Below are 12,788 nucleotides of genomic sequence, written 5' to 3' on the forward strand. Positions count from 1 at the left end.
TTTTATACCTTTTTTGCTTTTGATTTTTCACTAAACCAAACCCACTTTCCTAATGTTTTGTCACTTTTTTAAAATACTATGTTTTTTCTAAATTTGGGCTTTTTGACTTTCTGAATTTTTGCAGGTGGACTTACACTTACTTCATGGACTTTTTGCAGTGGCAGGAACTGGCATTGTTTCCAGGTCACCAGGAGCATACTTATTACATATAGGAACAATAAAATTACATAAAATTACATCAAATGAACTCATTAAATACAAATGCTCTGTTTTACCTCAAAACAGAATTTTGAGGTGAAAGAGCTTTATTCAACATATCAGAAGTAAAATCATGACTAAATGAACCTTTTTTTTTTATCCGCCTCATGTGTCTGTTGACCTTTTTATTCAATTCTAAATGACCATGATGACAAACCCTAATACCTAATGAAACTAAACCCTAGGACTAGTTTAAAAAAAATGAAATTGACTTGATTATGAAGGACTGAAAGACATTTGGACAAGTCAGTAGGTATATGACATGAGGGAAACTTAAAGGAAACCACTACCATCAGTTGATCCATTACCTAATGGAATGCAACTACTTGAATGAGACACCTAATATGCATGCAAAAAGAGCAATTTGATCACTGATGGGAGTGTGAAGGCACTAACACTAACAGAACCCTCGGTCTTGGTCTCTAGTTTCTATTTGGCTTGGCTTTGGTTACGTGGTCGGCTGTAGAATTTTTCTATATGTTGTTAGTTTCAATGCACTTGATCCTCCATTTGATTTTTTGCTTGGTTCTTGCCACAGGTTGTGGTTGCGGAGTGGCTCGGCTCTCAGCTCTCATTCGGCAATTAACCAAAGGTATGTTTGCTCTCCATGTTGGTCTTTTTCTCATTGTTTCCTTCCAGCGCTGACAAATCTTGCTCCTTGTGGGCAATGAGCACTCTACGACCATAACCTCTATTCATGGTATCTCTCCTCTGGTTCGCATGAGCTCAGCTTTCTCAAGTAAGCTCTATTGGTCTTTTCCTCTATTTTCAACCTTGTGTTTATGGCTTCATTTTATTGTTTCTAATGGCCTACTTGTTGGCCATGCAGGTGTGCAACTGGGATTTGTTTTTGGACCTCGCACCCTGACTCCTACGCTCAAACTGGTTAGGGTCGCTCCTTGAAAGTTCTATGTTTGTCAGCTTGAGGGTTTTGTTGTTTGTAGGGTTTATGGGGGTTTTGTCATGGTTTGGCTTCGGCCTTGCGGTTTCTTGGCCTCAATGTGCCTATAGGTTCACTGTATATTTATGGCTTCGCTATTTTAATTATGTATATAATGAGATGGTCCTATGGTGACCTCGCAGTGGTTTTGTTTTGGCACTATCAACTCTGTTTTATTGTTGGGCTCTGAATATTAGACTATGGATGTTCAACTTTGATATATATATATATATATAGATAGATAGATAGATAGATAGATAGATAGATATATATATATAGATACAGTGATTCGGTTGATAAAATTTTGCAAAGGAAAATTTTTATGAGTTCGATTATGTACCTGTAGCTTTGTTTTCTTGGGTGTTCCTCCAACAGTGGCTCTCTTGTTTCTCCCGTAAGCTTGCTATGTTATGTTGCTGACTTGTTTGGGTGCTCTCCTTGCTTCGGTGCTTACTGTTCACTGTTTGTCATCATTATGCTTATGGAAAGGAAAATGAATTTAATTGTATTTCGTAGAAAAATGCTAAAGTTGTAATATGTATGGATTCAGATGTGTTTGTTCTTTAGAATGCTTCTATGCTTTTTCTTCATTCAATTCTATGATGGTCAAAAGATTACAATCATTGTTTCCTTTTGTAAAGAACACTGGACAGTTACCAAACTGCCAGTAGTTACATTAGGTTATTTCTGAATAACTGTCTTTTCTTGATTTGTAAACTAAAAGTAAACTTTAAATAAAGCTAAAAATAAAAAGAACGTAAGCAAACATTAAGAGTGGGTTGAGACAACCGTTCCTAGAAATTTAAATGAAAATGAAAACTAGAGAAAACTCAATCCGTTAGAAGAGACAAACTCCTAGCCATGACCTCCCTGAGCTGGATGCTCCTGCATAAAAAATACACAGAAGGTTATAAGTGTATTGAGAATAAATTATTTTACATAGATTGTGAATATGAGGAAGAAAAGGAACAAGAAACATCAAAAGAAGAAGATATACACCAAGAACGAACACCAAGGGTTGAAAAAGAAGAAATGAATTTGACAATATCATGTAATGCATTGGCAGGAATTACCACTCCTCAAACTCTCAAGATAAAAGGATATATCAAGAAGAAAAAGGTAATAGTATTTATTGATTTAAGTAGTACCCATAACTTTATTCATTGTAAGATAGCCAAGGATTTGAATTGCTTTCTATACCTAACAACAATGTGACAAGTGATGGTTGCAGATGGAGAAACTATAAATTTCTCAGGGAAATTCTATAATATCAATCAAACCATGGTGGAATATGCATTGAATATTCCAATGACTGTCATTTTGGTGGGTGGTGTGGAAGTTGTATTAGGAGTCCAATGATTACAATCTTTTAGGACAATGACTAAGATTTATCTAAACTAAAATATATTAGAATAATAACTTCATTATAATATTATGATAATTATATATTTATATTATAATAGTTATAATATTTTATCCTTTAAATTAATAATAGTTTAATTAATTAATATTATTCATATTAGAGATGGTTTTAGTACATCATTATATCATTACTAGTATTATTTATCTATTCATTACACTATATTTACTATATAATTTATTAATTAATCCCTTTACATATTATTAGAAAAATATATTAGTTTATTACTCTATAATTAGGTTTTATTCTTAACAGAGACGACATTTATTCACTTTTATTTTTTCTTATAATTTATTATATAAATATGCTATTCTCTCATCACTATTTCCTTAGGAATTTTTTTCTTGACAACGGATCCACTCATGGATCTGAAACATAGACATTCATACAAAATGACTGTGGTAAATCTAAGCCTCTAGACTAAGAATTTAATTTCAAGATTTTTTCTTTTAACTTTTTTTTAATGGAGGAAGAGGAATTGAATTAAGGGGTGTTTTCTGAAACCTAGTAAGATAATAATCTCTAATGGCATGACAAATATTTTAAATAAGAAAAATGAGGTGTAATTACACAATTATGGTCAATATATGTTCAAACATCTAACTCTCCCATTTCCCTAGATCTCCAAAATGTCCTTGACAATCATTCCAAGGTATTTGAGACTCCAAAGGTCTACCACCTATTCATGATCGTGATCATGCTATTCACTTGATTCCAGGAAGTGTACCTCTAAACATGAGACCTCATAGATATCCCAATTTCAAAAAGAGTGAAATTTATTATACAATTGTAAAAATCCGAGAGGTTGGTATAATTCAAGATAACCAAAGTTTTTTCTTCACTCTAGTAGTATTGGTACAAAAGAAGGATGGATCATGGTGTATGTGTCCAAATTATAGGGATCTCAACAAGCTCACTATTAAAGATAAATTTCCGATTCCTATCATTAATGAATTCTTGGATGAATTACACGGAGCAATTTACTTCATTAAGCTAGATCTTCATTCTGGATATCATCAAATTAGAATGAAGATTGAAGACATCCTATAATCAACATTTAGAACTCATGAAGGTCATTACAAACTCTTGGTCATGAGTTTTGGCCTTACTAATGCACCTTCCACATTTCAAGGTTTGATGAGTTCCATTTACATACCCTTGCTTAAAAAATTTGTCTTCGTATTTTTTATGATATACTAATCTACATCAATTCTTGGAAGGATCATGTTCAACATGTTGACAGGGTGCTCAAACTATGGCAGGAGAAACAATTGCATATAAAAACCTCTAAATGTTTCTTTGGGGTATAGGAGGTGAAATATTTGTGTCATATTGTATCTCCCAAGGGTCTTGAGGTAGATGTTAATAAAATTATAGCCATCAAGGAATGGAAAATCTCCACAACTTTAAGGCATCTTTGAAAGTTTGTTAAGAATTATGTGAAAATAGCAACACCTCTAATAGCATTATTGAAGAAAGATGCATTTTCTTGGACTCCATAAGAAACTAGGGCCTTTGAACGTCTTAAAGAGGAAATGCATTGAGCTTCAGTCTTAGCTACACTAGTCTTTGCAAAAACCTTTATTGTGGAATGTGATGCCTCAAGAGATGGAATTGGTGTTGTTTGAATGAAAGAAGGAACACTCGTTTCCTTTGAAATTCATTCAATCAAAGGAAATATTTTACACAAACCCATTTACGAGAAGGAAGTATTGGAAATCTTGCATGCCATAAAACATTGGCACCAAGCTAATTGGAAGACACTTCAACATAAAAATATATTACGAAAGTATTAAATACTTCTTTGAACAAATAGTACCTTCAGAAGAGAAAAAAATTGGGTCACAAAGATGTTGAGTTATGTCTTTGAAATCATCTACAATAAAGGGAAGCAAAATGTTGTTGCAGATGCATTCGCAAGAAAGGATAAGGATGTGGAGGCATTATTTTCTTCTATTTATATTATCCGACTTGATTGGATAAATGAAAGACGGGATGAATAGAATAATGATGAAGAGGTGTGGATACTCATCAAACGTTGCAACAAGGTCCCAATGAATGTGATACTTTTATCAGGAAAATGATTCACTAGGGTACAAGGATCATGTATATCTATGTAAGAATTCCAAACTCAAAGAAAAGGTTCATTTTGAATTGCATACCTCTCCTATAGGAGGGGACTCGAGATTTTTAAAAAGTTACCATAGGGTGAATAAGATTTTTTTTGGGGATGGCCTTAAATACGATGTTCAGAAGTTTGAGGCTGAATGTTTTGTTTTCCAAATAAATAAAGTCAAGACAATTAAAACTCCATGTATTTTACAACCTATTGTCATTACTACGACACCCACCAATTTGTTTTACTATAACCAAATCTTAGAACCTATTTTGACCTTGCAAGTTGTTTTATCTAGTAGTAATAGGAATTCCATGTATATCCTTAAATATTTTATAATCACTTTGTGGTGAAAGATTAAGTGTCATCTTTTTAGTATGGGAAATGTCACACTTTGACAAAGGAAATTTGTAGTTCATTACAAGATGAATATTTGGTACTAATGCATCCATTTATCATATAGACTTGTATTATACTCATTCCCAAAGTTTCATGCATTTTCACTGATCCAGGTCACTCCAAACATGCTCAGATTCAGAAGTGGGTTCAGAAAAAACTCAAAAATGAGAGTCCTTAGATTGAAGTGAAACTATGACCATATTAGAGTGCTCGTTTCCCTAATTCCAATAGTGAAAATGACAATCAAGCCTGAGTTCTTATTCCCAAGTTATAGATGGTCAAAGTTTTGGTCAAACTTGGCCAAGTGGCAGTATTAATGAGGCAACAATTTGGAAACAACCCAGAGCATGGAATCCGACCACTAGAACGGGTGAATTTATCGCCTACCTACTTTTCCTAGTGACCCATATTTTCTAGCGGATTAAAAATAAGTCATTGTTTTATAAATATATATATATATATATATATATATATATATATATATATATATATATATATATATATAGGGGAGATATATATATATATATATATATATATATATATATATATATATATATATATATATATATATAGATATATATATATATATATATATATATATATATATATATATATATATATATATATATATATGTATAAATATATATATATATCTATATATATATATATAGGGGAGCCAAGCTGCCACCCTTGCCACCGCCACCAACATTGTTATTATATATAATATATATAGTTAGTGGGTGTGTAGGCCACCCCTGGTGGACCCACCCAACCCCGCATTCAACACATTATATAACTGCCAACACATGTTATAACACGATTTTGACAGGTGTCGATATAACACGGTGATATGTTCTAGGGGGTATCGATCCCACTCGGCTTAACAACCGGTCCTTCCACCAACGAAACAAAATCCAAACCAAAGAAACTACATTTTAATGTAACCCTTGTTCTAACCATTGAGACCGCCAATGATTCAATCAATGCATCATTTCAAAAGACTTAACCATCGACAAAATATAAAACTAAAACTGTGTTAACTGGCAGGGGGGTTTCATCCTTGGGACCTCCGCTCGCATAATCTATGTCTGCACCAATAGCCCAAATTATCTTTCATCTGAGGAGGAGCGGCTGAGGAAATGCAGAACCTTGAGCGACAAAGGTTGTGGAACCATGAGCAAGGGAATCCACAAGATGCTGAAAAGATTCTCTTATAGGGTTAGGGCTGTGAGTGTCAGAATTTAATAAGTTTATAGTCATTTTTTTCACATATTCTCAGTAGGATTCAAATTGTGTGGTCCATTTCCCCATTTTAGAATCATAAATTTAGATGTTCAACAACAAGGAATATTTGTAGAATCTTGTGGAATCTAAAAGATTCCCTGGAGGGTAATTTTTGACATAAGCAGAATGATGTCAACTTTATAGTCATTTTTCACAAAATTTTGCAGGGAGTGCATTGGTTCGCTTAGAATATTCATATGAGTAGGGTATTTTTTGACCATCTTCATTAAGGAATCTTTGGGGGAATCTTCAAGATTCCAAGGGGTCTAGAATTTGACAATGTCAGAAAGGGTCAAATTTTATAGTCGTTTCACACAATTTCATGCCTCGAATTCGACGATGATGTTTATTTCAATAGTTGAGCTTTTCATTTTTTAGCCATCCCCGAAAGTGGAGGTACATGATGCAATTATGTCATGCTTTTCTTCTGATTTACTGAGATTATGTTTTTGTTGATGACATCCCTGATTGCCATTATGCTGAGGGATACTTGTATCACATGTCATGTGAGAATTGATTAGCTTTTCTGCTGAAGGAATGATCTAGGGGGCTCCAAATACACACACAGGATAAAGAGGGCTTATGAAAGCTCAGAAATCAAAGTGATCAGAATTACATCGAACTAGGACCAGAGCGTAGATCTTGTCATCCTGATCACAACGATGTGAACAATTCTTCAATCTGAGCTCGTATGAGGGAGAACAAACCAGTCAAAGTTTTGGTCAAAGTTAGGTTGTGGGCCAGGTTTAAGTGTCCTACAAATTGACTGACCCCGGGCATTAAACCTGGCTCCCAACAGTGAGCGAATTTGTTGGATCATTAATTTGTCTAATATCCCCTATATTAGACAAATTTTAAAAATGTGTTGATTGAAATAAATAAAATAAAAATTAAAAAATATATAAATGAGATGGTGGGCCACCACCCTCGCCACCCCCACCACCCCCAAACTATATAACAAAAATTATTAAAAAAATACCGACTGGCCATGACCCCTACTTGTCCAACCACACCCTCCAACCAAAGTTTACTATTAAACTTGGGTCAGTGGCCATTACCCCATTGAACCCTCCCACACCCCAATCGCACATATTAATCAATGTTCCAAAGGGGTGGGCGGGCCACCTCCAGTGGACCAGGCCCACACCCCAACACAAAACCATATGCCATATAACAATGGCCTAGCAGGAATCGAACCCGCCTGGCCACATGGCCAGCCCACACCACGGGTGGCCCAACAAACATTAATATGCTAACCATCCGCCCCTCTAGTTAATACAATGGATAATACAATGAATCTGCGGAGGTTATGGGGCGGGCCACCCAATGTGGACTTGAACCCTAACAAAAAAAACTATATTTGTGGTTTATTAAAAATAAAAGGTGTATTAATATGGTGGGGTTGCGGTTTGACCACCCGACCTCCTCCTTATTACTTGAAGTTCATACCAATTCGCCTACAACTACCACCTTGTAATGTTCGCCCACAAACTTCACTATAAAACCTTGATTTTGTCAGTGCACCTAGGATGGAGGAGGCAAGAGTGTGAACAAAAATTGAGACAAATTTTTAATTAATATATTTCAAGTGGAACCATGAGCCCAAAGAAGACGCAGGTAGAACCATGATTGGGTGAAATTCTCAGGAGGGTGAAATTTTTGCAGTGTCCAAATTGGATGAACTTTATGTCAATCTTACACCTCTCAGTGACATGAACCTAATGGCACAGTCAGAATTTTGATTTGAGTAGCAGATTGTCAGAGGAATTGGAGGAGGAAATATTTGAGGTATCTAGGGGGAATCTAAAAGATTCCTTAAGCCATAGATTTCCACTTTCTCAAAATTCAGAAATTTGACAGTCAATTTTTCACTATTCGACGCCACAAATCTGATGGTGTATTCAAATTTCCAATTTATCATTTCATTTTTTGGGCACTTTTCAAAGTGGAGTGCAGGTGTCAACATTCAATGTACGAGACGTCACTTCCATGAGATTCGACATCGCAAGATTGATGGTACGAAAAACTTCAACAGTTTGACATCCTCTTCTTTAGATGGCCCCAGGATGTGAGGTATATGTACTATGTTCATGTAATTATTTTGGTATGATATGCATTGTGTTGCATAGATCCCTATTTGATGTTTGATGTGGGATCTTGTTTTCATACTTGTTTCATGATTCCTGCTTGATGTGATGTGGAATTATCTATGGGATGTACTTGTTGTCATGATTCGTCATGTTTTGTTTGAGATCCCTTTGTTGTTGTATGTTGATGGGATACTCATGTGTCACCATGTATGTTTGCATTGAGATCCATTTTATGCCATGTTGGCGGGATGCTCATTATCATCATGCATGATTTTATGTCATACTAATAGGAGTCCCTTCTTTTAATGAGAGTTCTTGCAACGGAACATCCCTTGGAGCCACTCCTGTGTGAGGGCAATTTTTTGTATGATAGCGATGTCACCATGTTACCTAGAATTTTGTCACTGTCTCTCTACTCCCCGTTCCTTGATCCTCGAGGACCTCTACAGTGAACCTCACATGCTTTGCCTTCATGGATAAACTCCCATTCTTTCCCTCTTCATGAGCATCTTGTGTTGGTAAATTTGGTGTTTGTGACACTTGCGGAAAGCAAGAATGTAGTCTTTGAAGATAGATGGCCAGAAATAACCAGTGTGAAGGATTTTCTAAGTCGTAGCATAACCAGACATATGACCACCATCTACCCCCTCCATGTTCACTGCACCAACTCTAGAGCTTGCAAGGAAAGGCCAATTTTCTTTGTCATTTTATACAGAACTATGATGGGCTAGCTACAAGATTTACTCAGTTGCTCCAACAAGGAATTCCCTTTGCATGGGATGAGGTTGCCCAAAAATATTTTGATGATCTTAAGGTCGTCCTCATAAATTCTCCTCTATTGCGTCCACCAGACTATTATCGAGATTACTTCCTTTACCTAACCATAGCCCCTAGGACTATTGCTATGGTGTTGGTTCAAGACAATGATGAAGGTGGTGAACATGTGATCTACTACCTTAGTCGAAATATCCTCGACACTGAAACACGTTATACACATGCCGAGAAGTTGGCTTTGGTTGTCGTTCAGGATCTTCAACATTTTCGACACTATATGCTTTTATGTATGAATACAGTGATTTCTGAATGAAACCCTATGATCTATATCCTGACTCGTTAGTTTCTTTCGGGCAAGTATTCTAAAAGGATTGTTATCATGCAAGAATTTGATTTGGTCTTCACTACGACCAAATCTAAGAGGTCACTTGTTTTCGCTGAATTGATTTGTTCCCTTCCTCCAAAGCTCTGCCTACTAGGTAGATGAACATCTTCTAGATGAGACCCTTTTCCAGATTATCACCCTTGATCCATGGTACAACGATATCATCATGTATCTCCAAACCTCCACATTCCAGTTAGCATTGGCCAAGGATGATCGTCGAAGGATTTGGCATCATTCCCAACCCTACCATATTATTGGTGATACTTTATACCGTGACGGTGTCAATATTTTTCTTTGTTAGAGGAAGCTTAAAAAGATCTCAATGATTGCCACTCTAGGGCATGTGGTGGTCATATGTCTAGTTACGCTACAGCTCAGAAAATCCTTCACACCAGTTATTTCTAGTTGTCTATCTTCAAAGACTACATTCTTGCTATCCGCAAGTGTCATGAATGTCAAATTTACCAATGCAAGATGTGTGCCACACCCGCTCATCTACACCCTGTCATTACCATTGGTCCCTTTGCCAAATGGGGCATCAATTATATGACATGTAACCCTCGTTCAACTGGGGGGCATGGCTATATTATCATCGTTGTGGTTATTTTAACAAATGGGCCGAAGTGATGCCTACATATTTTGCAGATTGTAAGATGGCAACTCAATTCCTTTTTAACCATGTTATTTCCAGTTTCGGTGTACCCCAAGCCATTGTCATAGACCACAGCTCCCCTTTCAGAGATTACATTACAGCAAAACTGACATATAAATTTGGCTTATGCCACGATGGCTCGAACCCATATTACCCTCAAGGTTTCAGTCACCATGCTTCAACATACTATTGGGATGCACAAGTCATATTGGCATCTCATACTTTTTTTAGCTTTGTGGGCCTACCAAACCTCAACCGAAGACGCAACTGGATTCACACCAATCCAGCTAGTCTATGATCTGGAAGCAACATTTACGATTGAATGTGAGATTCCTTCGCTTAAGTTAGCTGTCGAACTCCTCCCCGAAAAATCACCTCAAGAGGAATGCCTCTTATATTTAGAATGACTGGATGAGACTCACCATCTCGCTACCTTGGTCATCAAGGCACAAAAGAAATGGGTCAAATCCCATTTCGACCAATTGATTTCCCCTCGCACTTTCTCTAGGGGTGATTTGGTCCTGCTATATGACCAAGCTAACGATAAGCTGGGGGCAGGCAAGTTCGAACCTATGTGGCATGGGCCCTTTATTGTAAAATGTGTTTTGCAGAAAGGAGCCTATGAGCTTATTGATTATGAAGGGAATCCTCTACGTAAGCCCCGAAACGGGCTTTACCTCAAACTGTACTATGACTAGGTCATCTTCCATAGTTACTTATGTACATTAGTGTGTGATTCATTTTTGTACAACATGGTCTTGTGTGGGTTTTCAAACAACTTTCCTATTTATTATTCTTTTCTTACTTTGTAAATGTCCACAACTCCTCATGTTGGTTTCACCGATGGTGCTTGCCAAAGTACCCAGAACCTATCATCCACGGCATGGGCTATCTATATCCCAAACAATGAGTTGATTGATCTTCAAGGTATCTACCTAGGTCGTACAACTAAAAACATTGTTGAATACAGTGCGGTCATCGAATGGTTGTCAGAATCCATCACCTTGGGCATCAGGGAATTGGTTGTCAACCTGGATTCACAACTTGTCGTCCTTCAACTCAATGGGAAATATTCCATCAATAACAATCAAATATTATGAATGTATCTCCGTATCAGTCTATTGGAAAGACATTTTGATTATATTACATATCATCATATTCCTAGACGCATGAATACATTGGTAGTTGCATTAGCTAATTACGTGTTGGATAGACATTTGCGAAACATGTAAAAGATAAGACAAACCATTTGTACCATAATAAACAAGAAAATACAATATATATATATATATATATATATATATATATATATATATATATATATATATATATATGTATGTATGTATGTATGTATGTATGTATGTATTTATGTATGTACGTATGTATGTATGTATGTATGTATCTGCATGTGTGTGTGTGTGAGAGAGGTAATGTTTGATACATCAGAACCTAAAAAAATAATATGTGTGTCTATAATAACATCTCCGGCTCGCATGCCTCATACATCCATGGAACGCAAGCCTCATATATATTCGTGGCACAAAGACCTCAAAATATATGTAAGTGATGGACCTAGGAACTACTCAACATGGTGGTCATGATAGCACGAGACAGGTCATGTGATATGACTCAGCAATCGGTGGATATGATCTGGGACTCTCACTGTGTGCCTCTCGTACCATCGAGGAATGTCTCCTATCTGAGCATACTCTGGGATACCATGAGTTAACCCCTCGAGGTTCCTCGCGATCTCCTCCTTGTTATCGCTCCCTTCCTGATAAGGAACAACATCAATAGGATGGGGCATGCGCCTGGCTATGAGGGACATCCCGATTAGCCACTCTGGTCCAACATCTGCATAGACAAAGAAATGTTATGAGCATGCATATATCAAAAAAATAATTAAAAAAAATCAAAATCAAAAGGTTGATTTTCTACCTTCGTCATCGAAGGCCTCTCCATCTGGTAAGGGAATATCTCGGTCTAAATGGAAATCAGTGCCATTGTATGGCCAGTCCTCTATGATGATCTTCTATCATTGTATCCATGAGAAGAATGTCGATCAGTATGACATCTACTGACCCCCAGTGATCCTAGGCATCAGACAACTCTAACAGGCCATTTGCTGATTGCGTGGTGTGGGAGGATCGACCTCAGTCAACTGATACTGGAACAGTGGCACTCGTTGCAAGAAGAAGGTCACAAGTACTGATCCAAAGCCAAATTGCTTCAGATTCCATACCTTGGCCTTGGACAACTAGCGCTTGATGTTCACCTTCATGGCCTCTGCCCAGTTGAAGATCGTAGGAGCTATGCAGTTAATAGCATAAAGTAAATTTTCTTGTTAGTCTCATGTTCCTCCTAGGACACCACGACTTTGTTGATAGTCAACAGAAGCACCCTCAGTGTCAAATCCCACACACTAGAAATCTCTATCTTCCCACTCTTGGATTTCAGGGCCTCGGGACAG

Source organism: Pinus tabuliformis, chromosome 3_1 (genome assembly GCF_031772625.1).
Source record: "Pinus tabuliformis cultivar Carrire ecotype Pingquan chromosome 3_1, CPIR1, whole genome shotgun sequence".
Lineage (NCBI taxonomy): Eukaryota > Viridiplantae > Streptophyta > Pinopsida > Pinales > Pinaceae > Pinus > Pinus tabuliformis.